Source organism: Sciurus vulgaris (genome assembly GCF_902686455.1).
Source record: "Sciurus vulgaris genome assembly, chromosome: 2".
Classification (NCBI taxonomy): Eukaryota; Metazoa; Chordata; class Mammalia; order Rodentia; family Sciuridae; genus Sciurus; species Sciurus vulgaris.
In genome coordinates this window covers 77,358,659-77,380,251 of record NC_136462.1, presented here as the reverse complement: position 1 = coordinate 77,380,251, position 21,593 = coordinate 77,358,659, and the positions used below count along the sequence as shown (strand labels likewise).

Sequence of the window (21,593 nt, the reverse complement as noted above, 5' to 3'; positions counted from 1 at the left end):
AGATAAACAAATGTGTGAGCTTCAACAGCTTTAAGTGATTCTGTTTAGCGTGTCCAATCAAGACTGGCCTGAGGGCAGACTTAGATTCTTTCTGGTTTACAATTCTAGGAGGGAAAGTGTTCCCCAGTTAGACTAGTGCCCACCCCAATAATCCATTCAGGTGGAGGAGACTCATAAAGTCCCTTCAGACATTCCAATTCTCCTCCCATTTCCACCTTAATCCCATGAACCACTGCACGTCCACACCCTCCCAATCTCACTGTGGCCCCATTTGGACTTCACCAACAGATCACAGTGCATTGGATCCCTTGCCAAGGATTTCCAGAAAAACCTCTACATTCATAGCCATTTCATCCACCCAGGGATAACACCTTGGGCTAGGGGAATAGGCTGGAAGACCTAGTGTCTAGTCAGGCATTATTAATCAGGCCAGACCATTGCCAGAACTGATTCAAGTTTAGGTGTCTCATCATCTTTACCCTCCAAGTTTCTAAACAGGGGTAAATAGAGCAGAGTTGGATAAGGTCCCCAGGGCTTCCATTGGTACACCACCTCTGATATTGTTATATTAAGACTTTTGCATCAACCCACTCATGTCATGTCCCATGACTTTCCCCTTTGTCTTTCCTCACTTTCATTGAATCACTCTAATTTTCTTTGCCTCTGTAAAGATCATCAGGACAAGCTAAGATAACAAATATGATAGGGCTTCTCTTACCAATGTTCTATTTTGCAGCAGTTAGATTACAAGCAGTGCCCATGAAAAGGGGTCCCCTTAATCTCACTCTTTACCATAATAAGAACAATGGATATATTCAGTGGATAAACATATACAGCCTCTCTAGCATGGCCTACATAGAATGCACACCAGCCCCTTTACCTGGAGAGTTCCATTTGGCATTTGTCTAGTTCATTTTGCATTACTATAACAAAATAACTGAAGTTGGCTATTCTATAAAGAAATGAGATTTGTTTTGCCCACAATCTGGTGATTGGAAAGTCCAAACAACCTGGCATATGGTGAGGAAAGGGAGAGTGCAGTGTGTAGAAAAAGCACATGTTTAAGAGGAATCGAGAGACAGCAAGCTGAAAAAGCCAAACTCACTTTAAAACAAACCATTCTCAAGGGAACTACTCCAGTCCCAGGAAACCTGACACACTTCCAAGATGCAGCATTAATTCATTTGGGTAGGTGGAGCCCCCATGACCTAATTTCCTTGCACTAAGCCCTGCACCTTAAAGCTTCCATCACTTCAGTACTGTCACCAGGGGATCAAGTTTCTGGCACAGGAACCTATGGGGGGACAAGCCACACACAAACCAGAGCAGCATTTATGGAGGATACCAAGAGGTTTGGGAACAACAACACCCCTTCTGGACATAAACAGAATCCACAGCACTTTTTTCCATGTTCCGAGATTGCTGTACCTAGGGAGCAACTGCTATGTGTCTAGACCATGAGTGACAATCTACAGGTCAGTTGTGAGATGTGAATTCTACAGTGACCCAAATGTGTGCTCCCGTTCTGCAGTTTCAAAACCAAGGATGCTGCTCAGTAGTTACTCAGGCACAATCATGTCATAAAGGTTTTACAAGAAGCTGATGATAATGATCCACAAAACAAGACAGCTCTCACACTGTACCCCTGGTTTCAGTACTTTCTTGGGTTCATCCTCCCCAACATTGACAAACTTCCTACTGACCATAGGAGTTTGCACACAGGCTGTCTCTTGTTCCATCATAATTATTCTGCTTAGTAGTGGTCCCAATGTTGGGAGCAATAGTTTAGACTGGCTCAAATCAGAGTTTGGCCTAGCATCAGGATCCACCTCAACTCTCTTTCCCTTTCACTTTAGCTTTATCACAGATAACAAAAACCAAAAAAATGTATATTCATATTACTTTGCATTTCTTGTGCATCCAGTCATCAACTATGTGGGAGTTGAGTTCAACACTTCTAAATTCTATAGTAAATTTAACCTCTAGTAAGGGATTATTGAGCAAATACAGTACCAAAGCACAAGTGACCAGGCAGGCATCCAGGAGTTAAAAGTTCACCAATTCCTGCTCTTTCCTCCTTTCTCTTCCTAAATCACATATTTCTGTGAGTCAGAGTTGATCTGGTGGATCCCACTCCCAATGCCAACTGCATAAGTTACCCAAGTGTGAAGTTAGGGGAAAAATTCATAAGAACACCCTCACTTGACATCATTCATCGGGAGGACTCACAGAACTCAGTGAAAGCTATTATCCTCACAGCTATCATTTCTTACCTTCTTACAAGGTCACAGATTGAGATCAGCCATGGGAAGAGATACCCAGTGCAGAGCCTAGGAAAAGAACCAGACACAGAGCTTCCCCTTGTCCTTACTCCATGGATTCAGGACAGCATTACTTTCCTGGAATAGATTCATGACAATACACATGGAGTACTGCCACCCAGGGAGGCTCAGTCAATCTTTGGTGTATAGAGTCTGTATTGGGACCTCATCACATGCTATGATTAAGATCCTTTTGGCAGCTTAGTCAGGGTTATACACATTTGTAATTCCAGGGACTAGGGAAACTGAGGCAGGAGGATCCCAAGTTCAAATGCAGCAACTTAGTGAGATCCTGTCTCAACATTTTAAAAACTTTTTTAAAAAATTGGTCAGGGGATGTAGCTCAGTGGTTAAGCACCCACTGGGTTCAGTTCCCAGTTCAAAAACAAACATGTGGCAGACCTCAGTTCCCAGCCCCTAAAGAGGTTGAGCTGACACCAGGTGAGGCAGAGGCAAACCCCCCACCCTAAATCACATTGTTGGTGTGGCTCACACCGGCTCTCCCCACCATAAAGCACAGCGTTACCATCGGGCTGGCACCAGGCACAAGGCACACAAAGGCGCTCCTACCAGGCAGGGCTCAGGGCAAAGCCAGGCCTCCTTGGGGACAGGTTAACTTCCTTATTATACGGAAGCCTCCAGTCTTGTTGAAAACCATCAGGAAAGCTCAGATCAAAATTTAACAGTATTTTCCTTCCTTTCCACACAGCATATGGCTGGGCGAAGCATCCTGCCTCTGAATCTGGTGATCCCAAAAACTTGAAAAGTTCTGGATTTCTGCGAAAAAAGAGCATCCTGACACTCACAGGAAAACATGAACTCGCCACTCACATTTTCTTCTTTTAATATGCTAGCTTTCTCTTGTTTAACAACTATCCAGAATGGGGCAGATACTGTCCCGTTTCAAGTAAAAGCATAATCCATGTGTGCTTATCGCAAGTTTGACCCAGAATTTAGTATTTATGCATTAAAAGCAAGCACTAGTTTTAGATGAAAGACATGAATTTCATTTTAAGTTGTTTGCTTCAAAAAGAACACTTTGTATGCACATGTAGGCCAGTAAAATTGATCAAGAAATTAATATGGGCTAGGAGTATAGCTTGGTGGTAGAGCACCTGCCTTGTGTGCTTGGTGTGCTGAGTTAGATCCCCAGTCCTGCAAAAGAAGAAGAAGGAGAAGGAGAAGGAGAAGGAGAAGAAGAAGAAGAAGAAAAAGAGAGAGAGAGAGAGAGAGAAACTAATACATGTTCCTAATAATTTTGTACCTGCTAGACCTTTATTTGAGCCTCATCATGTCAAATAAATTTTTTTCAAATTTTAATAAATAATGTCTCATGAGTATACTCTTACTCATATTGCTTTAGCTTATGATTAATTATTTACTATTCAATACTGTCAACATTTTTACATAGAAAATAACATTAATTAAAATAAATGTGTAACTCTTATTGGAATAATTCTATCAGGCTGACCTTTCAAAAATTCAATTTCATTTTGGTTTAAGCAAATTATTTAAGGGAAATATATGATGCTTGACTTAAGAGTTTTTAAAATTTATGAAAAGGAAAGAAAGATTAATTTCAAGAAAGGTTACCTAATCTTTAGCTACCTGATTCTATTCAAGATAGAGTAGCTGGAACAATCCTGTCAGCTCTCAGCAGAAGGAGCTGCTCTTGCATATAGTGTGGATGCTGGGCCACGCCTCATTAGCATTTCTTAATTCATGAATGTGTGATAAAACTTTTAGGCCTACTTAGATAAGATGCTTGAAAATCAAGTAGGGTAGTTTTCAAGGAAAACTAAAGTCTTCTCATCCACACTACTGACTTGAAGAAGAGATTTCCCTCATGGGGAGGGGAAGCCACACAAAAAGAGTAGACTAATAAATCAGCCACAGATCCACAGAAATATATCGTCTCTAGCCAAAAATGCCCCCACCAACTGTCATGGCTTGAACCACGGCTTTAGGTGTAGTGGTGTATGTGCAGGGATTCCTTGAGAACTACTAATTACTTCAAGTCTTCCTTCAAGATAGAGACTGGCAATGGCCTCCCTTGAACCTACTGCCACTGTGTCAGTGTGTCATGGCTGTCTGTGCCCTCTTATCTGCTCACTTTCTAATCCCTAAGGACCCTGAAGGGCAAAGTTCTACGGACCACCCATTCCAGGTCCCTCAAATGGCAGAACCCACTATGAAATCATTTGTACAACTTGAGCACCACAGCCTCTATGGGCATTCACTGGACTGCAGGGTTGAAATATAGTTGTTGTAGTGAGCTTTCCATCACTGTGACTAAACCTGACACAGGCATCTTGAAGGAGGAAAAGTTTATCTTGGCTTATAGTTTCAGAGGGTTTAAAAGCCATTGGTCCATTGCCTCCATTGCTTTGGACCTGAGGTAAGGCTGAACATCATGGCAGAAGGACATGACAGAAGACAACTACTTACCTCTTGGCAGTGAGAAAGAAGAAAGAGAAAGGGGCCAGGGACAAAATATAGTCACCAAGGGCATGTAGCCACTGTAGGAGGTACTACCTCCTACAGTTTCTACCACCTCCCAGTGGTCCTCTCAGCTAAGAATCCATCCGTAGTTTAATCCATTGATTAGGTTAGAGCCCACAGGATCAAATCACTTCCCCAAAGTCCCATCTCTGAACATTGGGGACCAGCCTTCAACTCATGAACTTTTGTGGGACATTCCAGATTCAAACTACTATAGTGGTTACAAGTCTTCCTATATTCTCATGAGTTCCTTCAGTCAAAAGTACATAATTGCTAATATGTGCTGACTCACAAAGATCCCTAAAACATAAAATGAAAAAAACCAAGTTACAAAATAATCCAGTGTGTAGATACATTTGTATAGAATCCTAATCATATAATTATATTCAGAGATATACAGGCAAAAGTATAGTAATGATGTAATAAGAAATACATACTTTTGTCTTCTTTCCCAGGACCTGGCCATAGCTCCTAAAATCTTTTTTAATTTCCTAAGTAATAAAAATGATAGGGCCTCTTTTGTTCTGATGTTTGGTCTTTGACCAAGTACCTGGCAAAATGATCTATTGGAGGCTTTATTTATTTATTTATTTATTTATTTATTATTTAGATACTAGGAATTGAACCCAGGGGTGCTTTACCAATGAGCTACATCCACAATCCTTTTTATTTTTAATTTTGAGATGTGGTTTCACTAAGTTGCTTAGCACCTCACTAAATTGTTAAGACTTGCCTCCAACTTGCAATCCTCCTGCCTCAGACTCCTGAGTCATTGAGATTACAGATATGCACCAACATGCCTGGCTTAGAAAGATTATTTTAACAAAAAATAAACATCTGTGCATCACACACTCTTTCTCTAGTTGAATCTCAGTTTTGACTCCCCGTCTCAACCCACAATACTCATGAACACACAAGACTCAAGGCATCTACAGGGGACGGATATTAAAATAGAGGTGTGATTTCTGAGAGAAAAACAAGAAATTCTAAAGAAGAAATGACTGAATACAATGTGTAATTAGAGAAGTATAAAATGCTGAGTCTTCCCTTAAGGTGCTATCAGCCTAGTTAAGGGGAAGAGGGGGAAAGAGTGAGAGTTAGAGTTTGGCTGAAGAGAAAGGCATAAAACCAAACAGGTGCATCTAATGAAACTTCCTTAGAGTGATTATTTCCAGAGGAAATAATCTTCTCTGAATCTTGAGGGGACAGAAGGAACAATTCAGAGGATGAGGAGATGCAACATGAGATGCAAGATGATTCTTATGTGTATAGTAAAAGGAGCTTGTGAGGGCAGAGGGAGATGAGGCAGGAGATAGCCAGGGAAAAATCAACAAATCTAGGTGAGGAACCAAGAAATCAATACTTCATCATAAAAGCCAATGAGATGGATTTGATCAGCTTTTTGCCTTGGGAAGAGCATGGCAGATAGCTTAGTTCAGAAGAAAGAGGAAAAAGAAATTATAGCTACCTTCCAGGGAAAACACATGCCAACTTCATGTGTTAACATAGAAAATACATGAAAGGGATCAGGGGTCCTGGTAATTGATGAGTACAGTCAGAGGTTCAGAGAGGTTGCTGTGCACCACAATGATAATTAAAGATCTTACAAAGGCCCTAATTTGCAGGTAAATGGATGGAACCAGAGAATACCATGCTAAGTGAAATAAGCCAGTACCCCCCAAAAAAAGGCTGAATGTTCTCACCGACGTGTGGAGGCTAACCTATAACAAGGGAGGGTGGGAGGGGAAGTGTAGATGTTCTTTTGGATTAGACAAAAGGGAATGAAGGGAAGGGAGGGCAATGGGAATAGGAAAGACAGTAGGATGAATCAGACATGACTTTCCTATGCTCATATATGAACACATGACCAGTGTAACCCCACATGTTCAACTACAAGAATGGGATCAAAATTGTAATGGGTTGTAATCCATGTATGCATAATATGTCAAAATACACCCTACTGTCATGTGTATCTAAAAACAACAAATAAAAATAGATAAATAAAAGAAAAACAATAAAGAAAATGAACAAAAATAAATAAATAAACAAACAAAGGCTCTGCCTAGTGGACAGATAAGACTTGGTGACTTGCAGTAGGAACGTTTGATGACTCAACAATGTAAAAGCTGGAAAGAGGGCAGGGAGATCTCATGGGTGGGTCCTTGAGGGAGAAGAAAGGGATGCATGTCCTAATTTAAGGAGCAGAGAGGAAGAGGAGCTGCCCAGACACCTGAGGACCTGACCAATCTTGAGAACTACTCCTGTCTCTGGGATTCCCTCTTGGTCTCAGATGAGGTAACTGGGACCCTCCACCAAAGAAGGAAGAACTTACATAGAATATCTTGAAAGATATATACATATCTGTTCTTCCAAAACCCCATGTTCCTGAAAAAAGATGTACCATCCCTTGGACAAAAGAATGCTGTAGAACTGTATATATACGAAGGCTTTCCAAAAGGTAAGTAGACACCTATATTTTTAAGAAATTAATTTTCTCATTCATTCAAAATGTTCATAAAAGGGAAATTTATAAAATATATAGAGACAGATAATAGATCAAAGTTACCTGGGACTGGGAACAGGAACAGGGCTAACTGTAAAGGGAATGCAATGGAAATGTTCTAAGACTGATTATTAGTCCATTTTCTGTCCTTGATAACACAATACTGTGGACTGGGTACATTTTTAACAAAAAGGGGTTTATTTTGTCCACTGGTTCTGGAGGTCCAAGGTCAATCACAAACCTCTAGTGATGGTCTTCTTGTGGCAATCTTGAGGAAATGCAGCGCACCATGTCTGTGCATCTCTGCTGGTCTCTCTGTTCTCTAAAGCCACGAGGGCCTAATCATGGGGTATCCACTTGAGTGACCTTATCTAATGTTAATCACCTCCTGTGACCCCACCTCTAAACACCATATGATCAAGTTTCCATCCTTTTAATACTCAAAATGGAGATTAAATTTTAATACATACACTTTCAACCCCTATCCAAAACATAGCACCAACTGAATGTGCTTGTCACACCACTTGGTAAAGTTACTTAAAAAAAATTACTGAATTTTAGGCTGTGGTTGTAGCTCAGTGGTAGAGCACTTGCCTTGCACATGTGAGGCCCTGGGTTTGAACCTCAGCACCACATAAAAATAAATAAAGTAAAGGTATTGTGTTCGTCTACAATTTAAAAAAATATTATTTTTTTTAAAAATCATTGAATTTTACACTTAAATTTTATGTGTTAAATAGACTGACAATGTTTTTCTTTTAAAAAGAAAAAAAAGGAAGAAGCAGCAGCAGCAGCAGCAGCACCTGGTTTTTGTTTTGTTTTGTTTTTTCCTGAAAAAGCACCTATGTCCATTGTTATATAAATTTCCTGTCCCATCTCCCCCTTTTCTTAAGCAAGTTCAAAAAGCAAGAAGGTCACTGTCTTCTCCTGCCCTTGTTTTTGTGATTTTGTGTGTTGGCTCAGTGAAGAAAGCCCAGGTGCAAAAAAAAAAAAAAAAAAAAAGACTCTTCTAAGTACCAGTGTGGGATGACTCCGTTAGTGATGGATGGCTTAGAGCTGTTTGCCTTCCTTGAACTGGCACTTAATTTGGTTAAAAGTGGAACCTGGTATTAGAAATCAAGTATTTTAGCCTGTGTTGACATGTCCTGAGTTCTGATACATTGTGAATGGAGCAGGGACGTGTTGACCATTTTCTTTTGAGCACCTCACCTTTCCACACCTCAGCTCTTATCGAGGAAAACACATGGGCTGGTGCTACAAGAGCCCAGCAACAGCAGCACTGACACAAAACATTCAGTGCTGAAACTAGCCTTCCCAGGTGTTTAGATGTATGTGATTCTTTCCAGCTCTAACACTCCTCCATAGGTTGTGTTATTAGCCAGAGAAAAATCATCTTTGAACAGTTGAAGCTGAACTGTTCAGTGACACTGCCTGACTTATCCAGATACACTGGATAAAAGTCATGAATAAAATTTTCCCTTGATGTTGTCAGATTAGGTACAGGTTCTTCAGGAAGGTGGTGAAAGTGAATTTTATTAAGTCACATCATGAGATACATAATCCGAGATCACTGATCTTAAGTGGGCCCTTGAGGCTGCCCCTGTTGGTACCCTCTGGAAGATGGAAGCATCCCATGTCTCTGAGTTTTTGCTAGAAGAAAAGTTGCCTAGCAGTGTACTGGACTATGACATTGGACTATGACTATAATATTTGAATATTTATGAAAAATAAATTCTTATGGAGTTAAATCACTGAGATTTTGGGACTGTTTATCTCCCAGCACAGCTAGCCTGCCCTGTACCATGAGTTAGAGTAGAACCTGAAGGGTCAGGTTGCCACTGCCTTCCAGCACTTGCACCTCAATCACAAATGGATTCATCAAAGCCCAGAAAAAGGAAGACTTGGACTCCCTTAGTGGGTCTTGATCAGGAGGCAGAACCCTTCATGGCCTACAGCTTTCCTGTTGATTGTCTCTGGAATGGCCATGGCATCTATAGACATAAATACCAGCTCCATTTTAAAGGAAATAAGAAAACAACTTATTCTGAGCCAAGTATGAGTGACTATGGCCTGGGAACATAGATTTGAGTTACCATGAATGACGTGTTGCACTGTGGAAAAAGTAACATGAACTTTTACAGTCACAGAACAAAAGAAACTCAGGAATCAGTGTTTTCACAAAACATATAGGTGGGGGTCATCGAGTAGAACTACAACAAGGTGGGGAAGTCCCTTCTGTGGGATTCAGATGTCATCTTTATCAAGGCAAGGAAATCTCCTCTACAGGATTTTTGTGGCACTGGGCATGAAACCCAGGGCCTCATACATACTAGGCAACTGTTCTACCACTGAGCTATATCCCCAACATGTCTCTTGTGAGCTTTTTCATGTTTTCTTTATTGTAGTCTTAGCTTTAGGGTTGGCAGAGACTAGAAGTAAGTCAAGCTTAGCAATACATTACAAGAGTTGTATTCAGAAGTCAAGAGATGTTAGCTCAGATACAAAGGTTGATATTAAGGAGAGACGCAACATGGCGGACTAGAGGGAGGCTGCGTTCCTTGTCGTTCAGTAACTCGGGCTTCAAGCAGAGGAAATTTGTTTCTCTGTGAGGCGGTCTTTGCTGCTTACCAATCTTCTGCTGTTTACCCCATTTGCCCACCTTGGTCACACGCAGTCTGCCAGCATATCGACTACTTTTTGGTGCAGATTGCTCACTGACTGCGGCCTATCATCTGCCTTTTGCCATTTGCCTGCCTCTTGCCTGCCCATCATCTGCCTTTCACCTACCCAAAGGTTGATATAAAATGTCCAGTAAAGGGGACTAAAGACAGCCCAAGACAACTTTGGCTTTTGATCTACAACATTCTGTTTCTCCAAGAGTGTTTTAGTCATCCAAGATCAAAGTGCCCATGGTATCTTTAATATAGATGTAGCTTCTTCAACTTCAAGTCACACTTTTCCTTCAGACAAATGCTACCCTACTCAAGGGCTGGAACCTCACCTGGTTAGCATAACCAACTTCAGGAGAACAGCTTTAGGAATAAGCACATGAAGAGACTCAGATGCCTATTATGCTGTAAAGGACAGCTATCCACCTGGGCATTGCAGGTATAAATCTACTTCCAGAGGTCATGTGGGAAGTAGATTAGCTTATTTCTTCTTTTTTTTTTTTTTTTTTTACCTGTTTGTTTGGTTTTGGTACTAGGGATTGAACCCAGGAGCTCTTACCACTGAGCTACATCCCCAACCCTAATTTATTTTTTATTTTGAGAAAGGGTCTAAGTTTCTGAGGCCCTCACTAATTTGTAGAAGCTAGTCTCCAACTTGTGATGCTCCTGCATTAGCCTCCTGAGTCACTGGGATTACAGATGTGCTCTTATTCTTTTTGTTTAGAACTTTTCGTGGTCCCTTGCAGCTTCATTCTATCTGTTCTGTGGCTTCATACCTTCTAACACTGTAGCGATAAAAAGATTCTTGGATGACCCTCCCATCCCTGAACACCTTTCTGATTTTTTCCACTGCAAGAGTGTTGTTTGCCAACGGAATATATACTTTCTAAGCCTAAAGCAGTGTTGGATAATTTGGTCACTTGATAAATGTCTGTCAAATTGAATTAATATAAGAATGTTCCATAGTGCATGGATTAGAGACGTAATCTTTTTTTTTGTTGGGGGGCGGGCAGGCAGGGTACCAAGGATTGAACTCAGGGGCACTCAGTCACTAAGCCATATCCCCATCCCTGTTTTGTATTTTCATTAGGGACAGGATCTCACTGAGTTGCTTAGCGCCTCGCTTCTGCTGAGTCTGAATTTGAATTCACTATCCTTCTATCTCAGACTCCTGAGCCGCTGGAATTACAGGCCTGCGCTACCACACCTGGCTTAGAGGCATAATCTTAGCATCTTCAAAATCAAATTTGAAGAGAAGATAGTGATTTTAGTAATCTGAATACAGAGACTAGCCTGATCCCACCATGGACCAGGAGAATCACAATCACCAACTGCGAAGTCAAGAAGTTCCAGTTTAGAAGGAAGAACTCTTCAGTTCTCCAGCCCCATACACTATCCAGTTTTGTTTCCCTGAATCTGAGCCAAAATGCTGGAGATGCAGAATTATTAACCTTCCCCTGTGCCCTGAGGATTTGGCACTCCCTGGGAAGAGCTGACATTCCAGGAAAACGGAGAAACAGAGCCTGGGGGCAGCACCCAAATCCGGTAATGCTGTGGCAAACCAGTCCTGCTTACTGTGATGCCACAGGATTTAGCAGCAGAGATTCATGCCTTTGTGAATTACTTCAACAAGAGTGAAAGGATATTAAACTGATTGTGGACCTGGATGCAAATTCTGCAGGCAAACATGTCACATCCCAACTCCCCTGATGTGCCCACTGGAATATGAATTACATTTCTTGATACTACCAGGCATTCAGACACACCCAGAAATATTTCTTTCTCTTACACACTTAGATAGAAACCAAAGAACTTCTGAGAAGAAGGAATCTGAGTTGTTTGGACATATGGGGTTACTATAGCTCACCCGAGGGGCTGAACAATCCCTGAGACCAGATGGCAGAACTACTGCTGAGGCCCTGAGAGGGACTCCACAGAGAGAAAGAAAAGGAGGAGGGACCCGACAACCACATACAGGGCAGTGTGGATAGAGCTCAGACCATATGTGATATTCCGGAGGGAAACTTCCCTAACCAGCCCCAGGCTTATGTCCCACCACAAGGGCTCAGCACGGCTCTGAAGAGCAGTAAAACTGGAAGAGTGTGTCAATTTGTATGTGGTGCCCCTGAACTGAGTGTGGCCAGGGCAAGGTTGTTATTCCTCTATACCATTACAATGCACACATGTGTACACAAGCACACACATGCACACACACGTTTTGTAACTCACATAACCCTTTAAGATACAGCTCCTTCTCTTGGGAAGGTTGAGATGATGGGGTGAAGGACTGAGAAGGGGCAGGGTGATTATACTCAAATGGATTCTTCACCAGGATGCTTTGTCTTAGAATTTAATTCACGAGTGATTCAAAGCCCAAAAGCAGGGAGTAGAATATTAACCTACCCACATTTCATGTCCTGGTTTCTATAGCATTCATTCATTCTTTTCAAGCAAAAATGTTAAAGAATAAAGTTAAAATGGCTTATAAGACCCCTTCCCAAGTACTTGCTATTAACTATTTATAAATGAAAACAACATAATACATGGATATGGTTAGAAAAGTCAAATATTATGTAAAATATAAAATTTTTTCTGAAATTTAAAATCTGCCAACTTCACTCCCCAAAGGCCATCACTGCTTAAAAAATAAAAATGTATATATCCCTCAGAAAAATGCAGTCTCTGTGCACATCAACATGTATTTTTTAATGTATGTAAAGGGATATAATTTTTGCACTTACTAATGCATCTTAGAGACCAGAACATACAGCTCTACTTTATTCTTTTAATAGATGCATAGAGGTCTGTGATAAGGATAGATATGCCATACAGTTAGCCAATTCCTTATTAAAAAGTAAATATTAAGTAGTTTCCAGGTAGGCATTTTGCTTTGTTTTGTTTTTAGTTTTATAATACAAAAGATTCCAAAAACAGACTCATTTTTACATTTTGGCATATTTTTGCAAGTATATTCACAAAGTAGATGTCTACATCAAAGGCTTATATCCATTTTTATTTGAAGATAGTTCCCATATTGCCTTCTCCGTGTGTTACAGCAGTTCTTCCTGCTTAATAAGTGTCGTTCAGACCTGCCAAGAGGGTAAATAAGTAGTACACACCTGTAATCCCAGGAACTTAGGAGACTGAGACAGGAGGATCACATGTTCAAGGACAATCTCAGCAATTTAGAAAGACTGTCTCAAAATATAAATAAATAAATAATAGAACTGGGAATGTAGTTCAGTGGTAAAGTGTCCCTGGGTTCAATCCCTAGTACCAAAAAACAATTGGTGAATCTTCTATTTCTATTCTTCTATTTCTTTGTGACAAAGAATAGCAGGGAAATAGAACCCAAAATATCCAATTTGAAGCTTGTAGTTCAATAGAATCCTTGCCTATTCCCAAATGAAAGCATTTCCCCCTTTGAGATCCAAGACATCTAACTTCCTACAACCCCCCAAAGATATGAGGATGAGGGGGAAATCTCCCCTTTTGGCCACTGGGAACAATGGTTAACAGGGCCACTCCTGTTTCCTGCCCTTGATTCCTATGGCACAATGTGGGGGTGTTAAGATTCTGAGGGCATCAACTCTGATATGTTTTTTCCCACCCAGGTTCCTGACAGGCACAGCAGATCTGCCTTAGTTGGATTGACCCTTCTGTGGAACTCCCCTGCTCTTATGGTTAAGCCCTGAGCCTGATTCTCAACTGTCTCTGTCTTCTGGCTGCAGGAGGGAGGCAAGAGCTTCTTTATATGCCTCCCAGGAGGTCCTCCAGCATTGACAGCATTTACAATAAATGATTTCTTGGCTGTGTTATCCTTTTCTGAGCATTAATATAATAACTATATCCTCCATGTTTCTCAAATGCCTGCAACTTTGCACCAGTTAGTGCATTCCCTTCCACAAGAACACCATCACAGCTATAACCAGTGAGCAGTTGCACAGTCACCTTCTTCAGGTTATGGGTATCCACCTACCATCAGTGATGCCAGCTGGGTGGCTGATAATCCAGCTCTAAGACCTATCTCACCATCTCCCTTCTAAGAATGCTCCTGGCACCCATAATCCTTGCTTGGGTTTCTCAGGAAGCAAACTCTGAGGTGGAGACCAGCATGCGGGAGTGCTCTGGTATCAACAGCTGTGAAAGGGAAGGTGTTGGTGCAGGATGAAGTATAGCTGCAATGCAGCCCAGGGATGCCTCAGCCAATCCTTCAGGAAGCTCTGAAGATGCGATGGCCCTTCAGAGCCTCCTGAGTTGGGGAAGAAGGGCCAAGTTCTGTGTCATCATGAATCAATCACTGAATGGGGGCTGCTGGGAAGGGGGCATGACCATGGGCAAGACAACTCTTCAGTTTAGGAAATTTCTGGGGGTGTAATTGTTGAGGGCTTCTGCCAGCAGCACTCCAGCAAAGCTGGGGTAATAACTTTTCTAGGGCTGAAGGGCAATCTAATGCCAGCGACCACCAAATAACCCAAGCTACTGAAACAGTCAGACCTGTTATTTAAACCCTTAACTACTGCTGGGCATGGTGGCACACGCCTATAATCCCAGTGGCTCTGGAGGCTGAGGCAGAAGGATCGCAAGTTCGAAGCCAGCCTAAACAACTTAGCAAAGCCTAAGGACTTAGTGAGACCCTGTCTCAAAATAAAAAATAAAAAGCAGTGGGGATGTGGCTCAGTGGTTAGCATACCTGGGTTCAATCCCCTGGAACACACACAAAAAAAGCTTAGCTACTCTTTGTCAATATAAAAATGTGCATGGGGATTCTGTGCCTGAAAATCCTGTGTTCCTGTCATCTGGGAGCTTATACCTTCACAGGGGGCAGAACCCAGTCCAATCATTTCTTTACAGCTCACTCATGGCTGCTGGCAGGAGGCCTCCGTTCCTCAACACACAGGCCTCCCCTTAGGTCCACTTGAGTGTCCTCACAACATGGCAGCTGATTCTCCCTGAGCAGGTCCTCTGAGACAGTGGGAAAGAGGAAGAAGCCTCCACCCCATTTCTGTCCTAATTTCAGACATCATAAATCATCACTCCTGCCACTTTCTAAGTCTTAAGTAAGTGGTTAAGTACTTTCCACCCTTAAGGTGAGAGAAATTAGGTTTTGCCTTTTGAAATAAGTGTTGTCCAATAATTATTGACAAGTTTTCAAACCACTACACATAGAGAGAAAGATATTCCCCTAAATGAACAGCAGTAGGCACTTCTGAGGAAGGGGAGAAGGACAAGTGGAGTAAAGCATAAGGAGCTTTTGTTTTCCCTGTTTTTTTTAATAATAAGAATATATTTTAATATTTTGTATTGAAAATAGAAATATTATTGACAATAAATAGAATACAATTGAAAGTGTAGCAACCAAAGAAACTGGGTAAGAAGTGAGATGCTCATCCAAGGGGCACACTATGACTTGCTGCCCTTCTCCACAATTCCTTCTGCCTGACCCCACCCAACTAGACACAGCAAATGAGGAACACCATGATCATTGCTCACAACTTCTCAGAGGAGTCATCATTTTCCTAGAACATAAACAAGGAGTCAGATGACTGCACTTTATTGAGAAGTGAAAGGTTGGAAAAAAACATTAGAACCATTAGTCTGTTTCCTGCATCCCCATCCTTCATCCACAATTTCATTTAATGCAGAAATCATCTTATTAGCTTTGATGGCTTGATTGCAGGCTTTGACTGGAACACAGACATCCCAGGAATGCCCAAGAGGACAGAGCTGGAGAATTCTATACACTTGTGGCCCCTTCAATCCAGACCTGAGGGGATCCATTCCCTTCCCTGTGTCCCATGTAGACTCCCATTTTCAACAATCACCCCCCCCCACACACACACACACACACTATCTCCAGCCAAGTAGAGAACCCTTTGGGAAGAGCTGTCAATGTTCAGGCAGAGAAATCAGAAGCAGCTAGGCAGGAGCTATGCCCTGGGACCAGATGGGCTCTTGGGAATGCTTTCTCTCCTGGAGTCAAGATGTCTCCACCCTACCTGGGCTGACCCCTTCAGGCAAGGGAAGAAACTTCAGCTGTGTCCACACCTGACCTTGCTCCTATTTCCCCAAGCTCTCACACCTCCCTCTTCTGACCCTTATACTAGAGAGACAGCAGAGTCCCCAGACTCTACATTATGTTGGAGGAAATCCAGTCCATCAGGGAAGCAAGTATGAACAAATAGGATCTTCTCCCCTGCCTTTAGGAAATGCTTTGTAAATGTGGGCTATCCTCCTCAATTTACCATCTAAGAACCTTCCCATGGGTCCCAAAGCCACGGCTAGAGGCACCCAAGACTCAAGCACCAGCTCCCCAATCTACATTCAAATCTTGAGCCTCTCATTTGTTTTTGACTTCCTCTTTCGGAAGAGATCATGCACTGGAGACTACCCAATCTGGAGACAGTTTTGGATGGGACAGGGCTACATTCACAAATGGAGCCTTCTACCAGGAGGAGCCAGTCTAGACACAAGGCAGCCACCCCAGAGGGTGTGGGCAACAACAGCATCACTCTGATCCCATCTGCTGCCTCTATAGGGCTTCTTAAGAAGCAAAGTCTCCCTTCAACCTCATTCCCCAGAGTAATAAATCTTATCTCTAGCCTCCCCACTACTCTGAGAAAGATTTCCAAGGCCAGGGTCTGGGGTCAACAAAACCCAAGGGTCTATCCTCATTTTAGGAGTTAGAGACCTATCTCCAGGCTTCCCTAGAAGTGGCTCTACATGTGGCCCTGATGCTTGGGTGGTGAGAATTTCCCCAACACTGGTCAGACCAGGTTTGTGATTAATGATGAACTAATGAAGGGGGAAATTTCCAGGGAGTGATACTGGCCAAATTATATTGTTATTTTGTGTATTGTGTGCATATATAGAAATGTAACAACAAATCCCATCAGTACGTACATCTATAACACACCAATAAAAAATGTGGGGAAAAAGACATTAACACTATAATGGGGGGCTGGTGATATAACTAAGTTGGTAGAGCGCTTGCCTTGCATGCACGAGACCCTGGGTTCAATCACCAGTACCACAAAAAATAAAATTGAAAAAAAAAACTGCATTGGGTATTATGGGGGAAAAAAGATGAGCTACTGAAAGGCAGATTGAATCCTGGAAGATAAGGATTAGCTTTAGAACGAATGGCCATTCTTCCCCCTGCCCTTTCTTAAAGAAAAAGCACCATCCCTGTGAGAGTAGGCTTGAAACATTTAGGCTGCTATACTGAGTTTATTTTATAATTCTATACAAGAAGGGGCACAGCTAATGAGTTCTGCACAGTGAGTTTTTTCAGATAGTATCCAACCTGGAAGTTGTTCCCGTCTCTCCAAGAGCCAACGCTACTTACAAATACTTCAGTTCAAAGCAGAAAAAGAAATAAGCCATTCCCAGATTCTAAGCAATATGCATTTTCAGAGTGAACAATGTACCATCTGTGGTAAGCTGGCTAATGACCCCAAAGATAACCACATTAATCCCTTGAGACTGAATATTTTTTATGTGACAAAAAGGACTTTGTAGATGTGATTAAGTTAAAGATCTTGAGATGGGGAGGTTATCCCAAGTTCTCTGGGTGGGCCCTAAATGTAATCCCAAGTCTATTTATGAGAAGGAAAGGAGAGGAGGAGGTGATTTTACTAGAAGAGGAGAAAGTGATGTGCCACTGAGACTGGAACTGATGCACTTTGAAGATGAGGAAGGGGCCACAGGGCAGAAATACAGGGGGACACTAGGTGCCAACGCGGCAAGAAAATGGATTATCCCCTAAGACTCTTCCAAAGAAATCAGCCCTGTCAACACTTTGACTTTATGCCCACAAGGCTAATCCCAGACCTCTGACCTTCAGAACTGTAGGAGAACAAATTCATATTGCTCTAAGTCACTAAATGTGTGGTAGATTGTAACAGCAGCAATGAGAAACTACTATACTATCTTTAAGCCCCTCATTGAGTGTGTGTTTTTGTTTTTGTTTCTGTTTGGGGGGTACCAGGGATTGAACTCAGGGGCACTCGACCACTGAACCACATCCCCAGTCCTATTTTGTATTTTATTTAGAGACAGGGTCTCACTGAGTTGCTTAGCACCTCACTTTTGCTAAGACTGGCTTTGAACTTGTGATTCTCCTGCCTCAGCCTCCTGAGCCTCTGGGATACAGGCATGTACCACCGTGCCCAGCTTCATGTGTTATTTCTTAATGGCTTTTTTGAAGTATAACTGACATACAATAAATTATACATATTAAAAGTGAACAATTAAGTGTGCACAATTTGATTTTGGTTTGGGTTTTCCTTTTTGGTTTTGTTTGCTTGTTTGTTTGTGGTATAGGGGTTGAACCCAAGGGTACTATGAACCTTCATGTTAAGTCCTTATAGGTCAGTTTTTTTAAGTAAATACCTACAAGTGGAATGCCTGGATCTTGTAGTAGAAGTGGAGTGTGTGTGTGTGTGTGTGTGTGTGTGTGTGTGTGTTAGTTACTGTTACTGGGGATTGAAAACCAGGGTGCTTTTCCCCAGCCCTTTTTATTTATTTTCTTTATTTTTATTTTTTATTTTTTTGAGACAGTCCCACTAAGTTGCCAAGGCTGACCTTGAACTTGTGATTCTCATGCCTCAGCCTCCCAAGTAGATGGGACTATAGGTGTGCACCACCATACCCCACCTATCTATATATTTTACTTTTTAATAAATTGTCTAACTGCTTTCCAATGTGGTTGTGCCATTTTACACTCCAAGCTGCAACAATATCTTGCTTTTACATTTTTCAAAGTATTTAAGTTTTCCACTAATTGAAGCTCTTCATCATCCCTAAATATAGTAAGTAAATGCAATATTACTTTGATAAAAACATAGATATTCAGGCATGGTGGCACACACCTGTAATCCCAGCAACTCAGGAGGCTAAGACTGGAGGATCACAAGTTCAAGGCCAGCCTCAGCAATTTAGCAAGGCCCTTAGAAACTTAGTGAGACCCTGTCTCAAAATGAAAAAAAAAGGGACGTAACTCAGTGGTTAAATGCCCCAGTATCAAACAAACAAAAAAGGATATAAATGACAGAAAGGAACCAAAGCAGAGAAACACAAAAAAGTACTATTGATCAGTCCCAGCAAGAAACTGGTAGCAAGCAAACTAGGTTAGTTTAGGAGATTTCAATAAATGAACTTTTGCAAAGATGTAGGCAGGTCTTAAGAAATCAACAACAGAGAGTGCAGTCCCTTGGTTGCCCTCTCTAGGAGCCTTAAGGGACTCAGGGAAGGAAGATCTGGGCCTCAAAAACAGCAATTATAAGGAAAAGGCTACCCATTAGAAGTGGGATGCAGACCACCGTTGCTTGCTTGCTTGGTTTCTCATACTAGAAATTGAACCCAGGACCTCACACATGCTAGGCAAACACTCTGTCACTGAGCTACATCACAGCCAGCCTTTTTTAAATCGTATTTTCAGACAGGGTTTCACTAAATTGTCCAAGCTGACCTTGAACTTGCAATCCTCCAGCTTTCTTCTGCTTTTCTAGTAACTGGGATTACACACCCCAGCATCCAGTTCAGACACCCATCTTAAACTGGAAGGAACTGAGCTGTACTGATAAATACCTACTAATACCACTAATGCCTCCACCTCACTTTGCACCTTGCCCCCATCTCCCACTGTTGATTTCCTTTAGCCAAACCTAACCAGAAGCCAGAAAGCATGAGTCTGTCCATGTCTGTTCAGGCTAGCCTCACTGGCCTCTGATGGATGCATAGAAAGAGCTCTGGAGGGGCAAAGAAAAAACCCCCAGGACAGGAGCCAACAGAGGAAAGGGACACAGAGCCAAACTTCCTTATTATTTACCTCCACTCATGACATGAAAAGATTGAGAAAACACTGTATAAAGACATAGGAGCTGGTTGATGCCCCACACCCAGTAATCCCCCCTGCTCAGGAGGTTGAAGCAGGTGGATCACAAGTTCAAGGATAGCCTCCACAACTTAGTGAGATTCTGTCTCAAAATAAAAAACAAAAAGGGTTGGAGATGTAGCTCAGTAGCAAAGTGTCACTGGGTTGGATCCCCAGTACCAAAAAAAAAAAAAAAAAAAAAGACTTGAAAACATGCACAGAGAAGGTGGTGCCCAGTGGCGTACAGAGCTGTTTATTCTGTGCCCCAGAATTCAGACTCCATGTATCAGTGTGATTTCCTCAGGTTTGAGATCTGTTTTGAAGGGCTAAACCATGAAACTTGGCATAGTGGCTTTGTGCGAAGTGTGGACTAAGGAAACCTGGGTCCTTGGCAGGAAAACCTGAGACACAACACAGGATATGTTGGAAACAAAGACATGAAATGTCTTTAACCCTTGAAGGACTGCAGAAGGTTTAGCAGGACAGGTCCTCTTGGCAGATTACTGTTCTTCTTCATGGATGATCTGTTTTGGGGTTAAGCATCTCCATTTTCTTCAACTTTCAGACTGCTGAAAAAAACATGATCAAGAGAAGAACTCAGGCATCTGTCAGGTCTATTGAGGAGTTGGAAATTCTTCTGTATCCTTTCTTTTGTTTTTTTAATCTCATAAAACCCTAAAATATCTCCCTTGGCTTATACTTACTATTTTTTATGGAATCTTTGTGATGTCCACAAACAGGCCGTTCATAAGATATTTTTAGAACACCTAATCTCAGGTGGGGATAATGAGACCTTTTCTCATCCATTTTAATAAAAATGCCTGATATGGATGAATGTACCAGTCACTTTTTACAAAACAGACACTGAAGGGAAACCTTTGGAAGATTGATAGGAATTTGAACAACTGGATATGCAGTCGAGTTCCCTTTAATTGGAACTTTTGAGTGATCTGGATTCCTTGCTCTCTTTGTTCAGAACTTCTGAAGGGGAAATATAGAAAAGTCTGGCTTACTGCTGTCAATTGTTTCTTCCAGTTTCTGCAGTCCAAGAATCAAAGTGATACTAATAAGACAAGTAGTTGCTATAATTCCATACACTTTCACAGGCAGGAAAACAGTCAAGAAAATTTTCTACTCCTTTGCTCACAAATGTGATCCAATCCAAGAGAGTAGGAAGAAGAATTAGATATGAGGTATGAAGTTTTGGATTCAAATTCCAGTTATTTTACTAAGTAACTGTATGATCTAAGGTAAAATTCACTTAGGTTCTCTGTGTCTGTTTACTTTCACAGAATGATTAGACTCACCAAGATAATGTTCTCTATCGTGGAGTAGAAGGAAGAAAGCATATGCCATGTAGGATGCATACAGAGACAATGTACACACATTTTATAGTTTATGCATTTTGGCTATGTTTTGTTTCCGTGTGATTTTCAATGCTGTACTTTCTCACATAACTATCTACTTTTTTCCAAAACAACGCAAACAATGTTCAGAGATACAGGTAGCAGTTATCAGTATCCGGTGTACCCAAACTAATTAATTACAAAGTCAAAGTACTTTAACAAGCATTTAGCGTTTTCATCTATAATAAATGTTGTGTTAAATGTAACTGGTCCTAACAATTATATAAATGTAGTTATACTCAACTAGTAATGTCATTAATGAAATTTCTTGTTATTATTTGATCCCCAGTAATTGGGCCACTACAAAGCCAACCA

The 21,593-nt window shown here is 41.5% G+C and overlaps 1 long non-coding RNA gene across 1 annotated transcript; it reads left to right on the top strand.

Annotated features, from left to right (window-relative positions):
• Window positions 1-14,706: 14,706 nt before the first annotated feature.
• LOC306651992 lies at window positions 14,707-20,143 on the top strand. The gene is made up of 2 exons (XR_013761287.1): window positions 14,707-18,027; window positions 19,880-20,143. It is a non-coding gene; the product is annotated as an uncharacterized lncRNA (long non-coding RNA).
• Window positions 20,144-21,593: the final 1,450 nt, after the last annotated feature.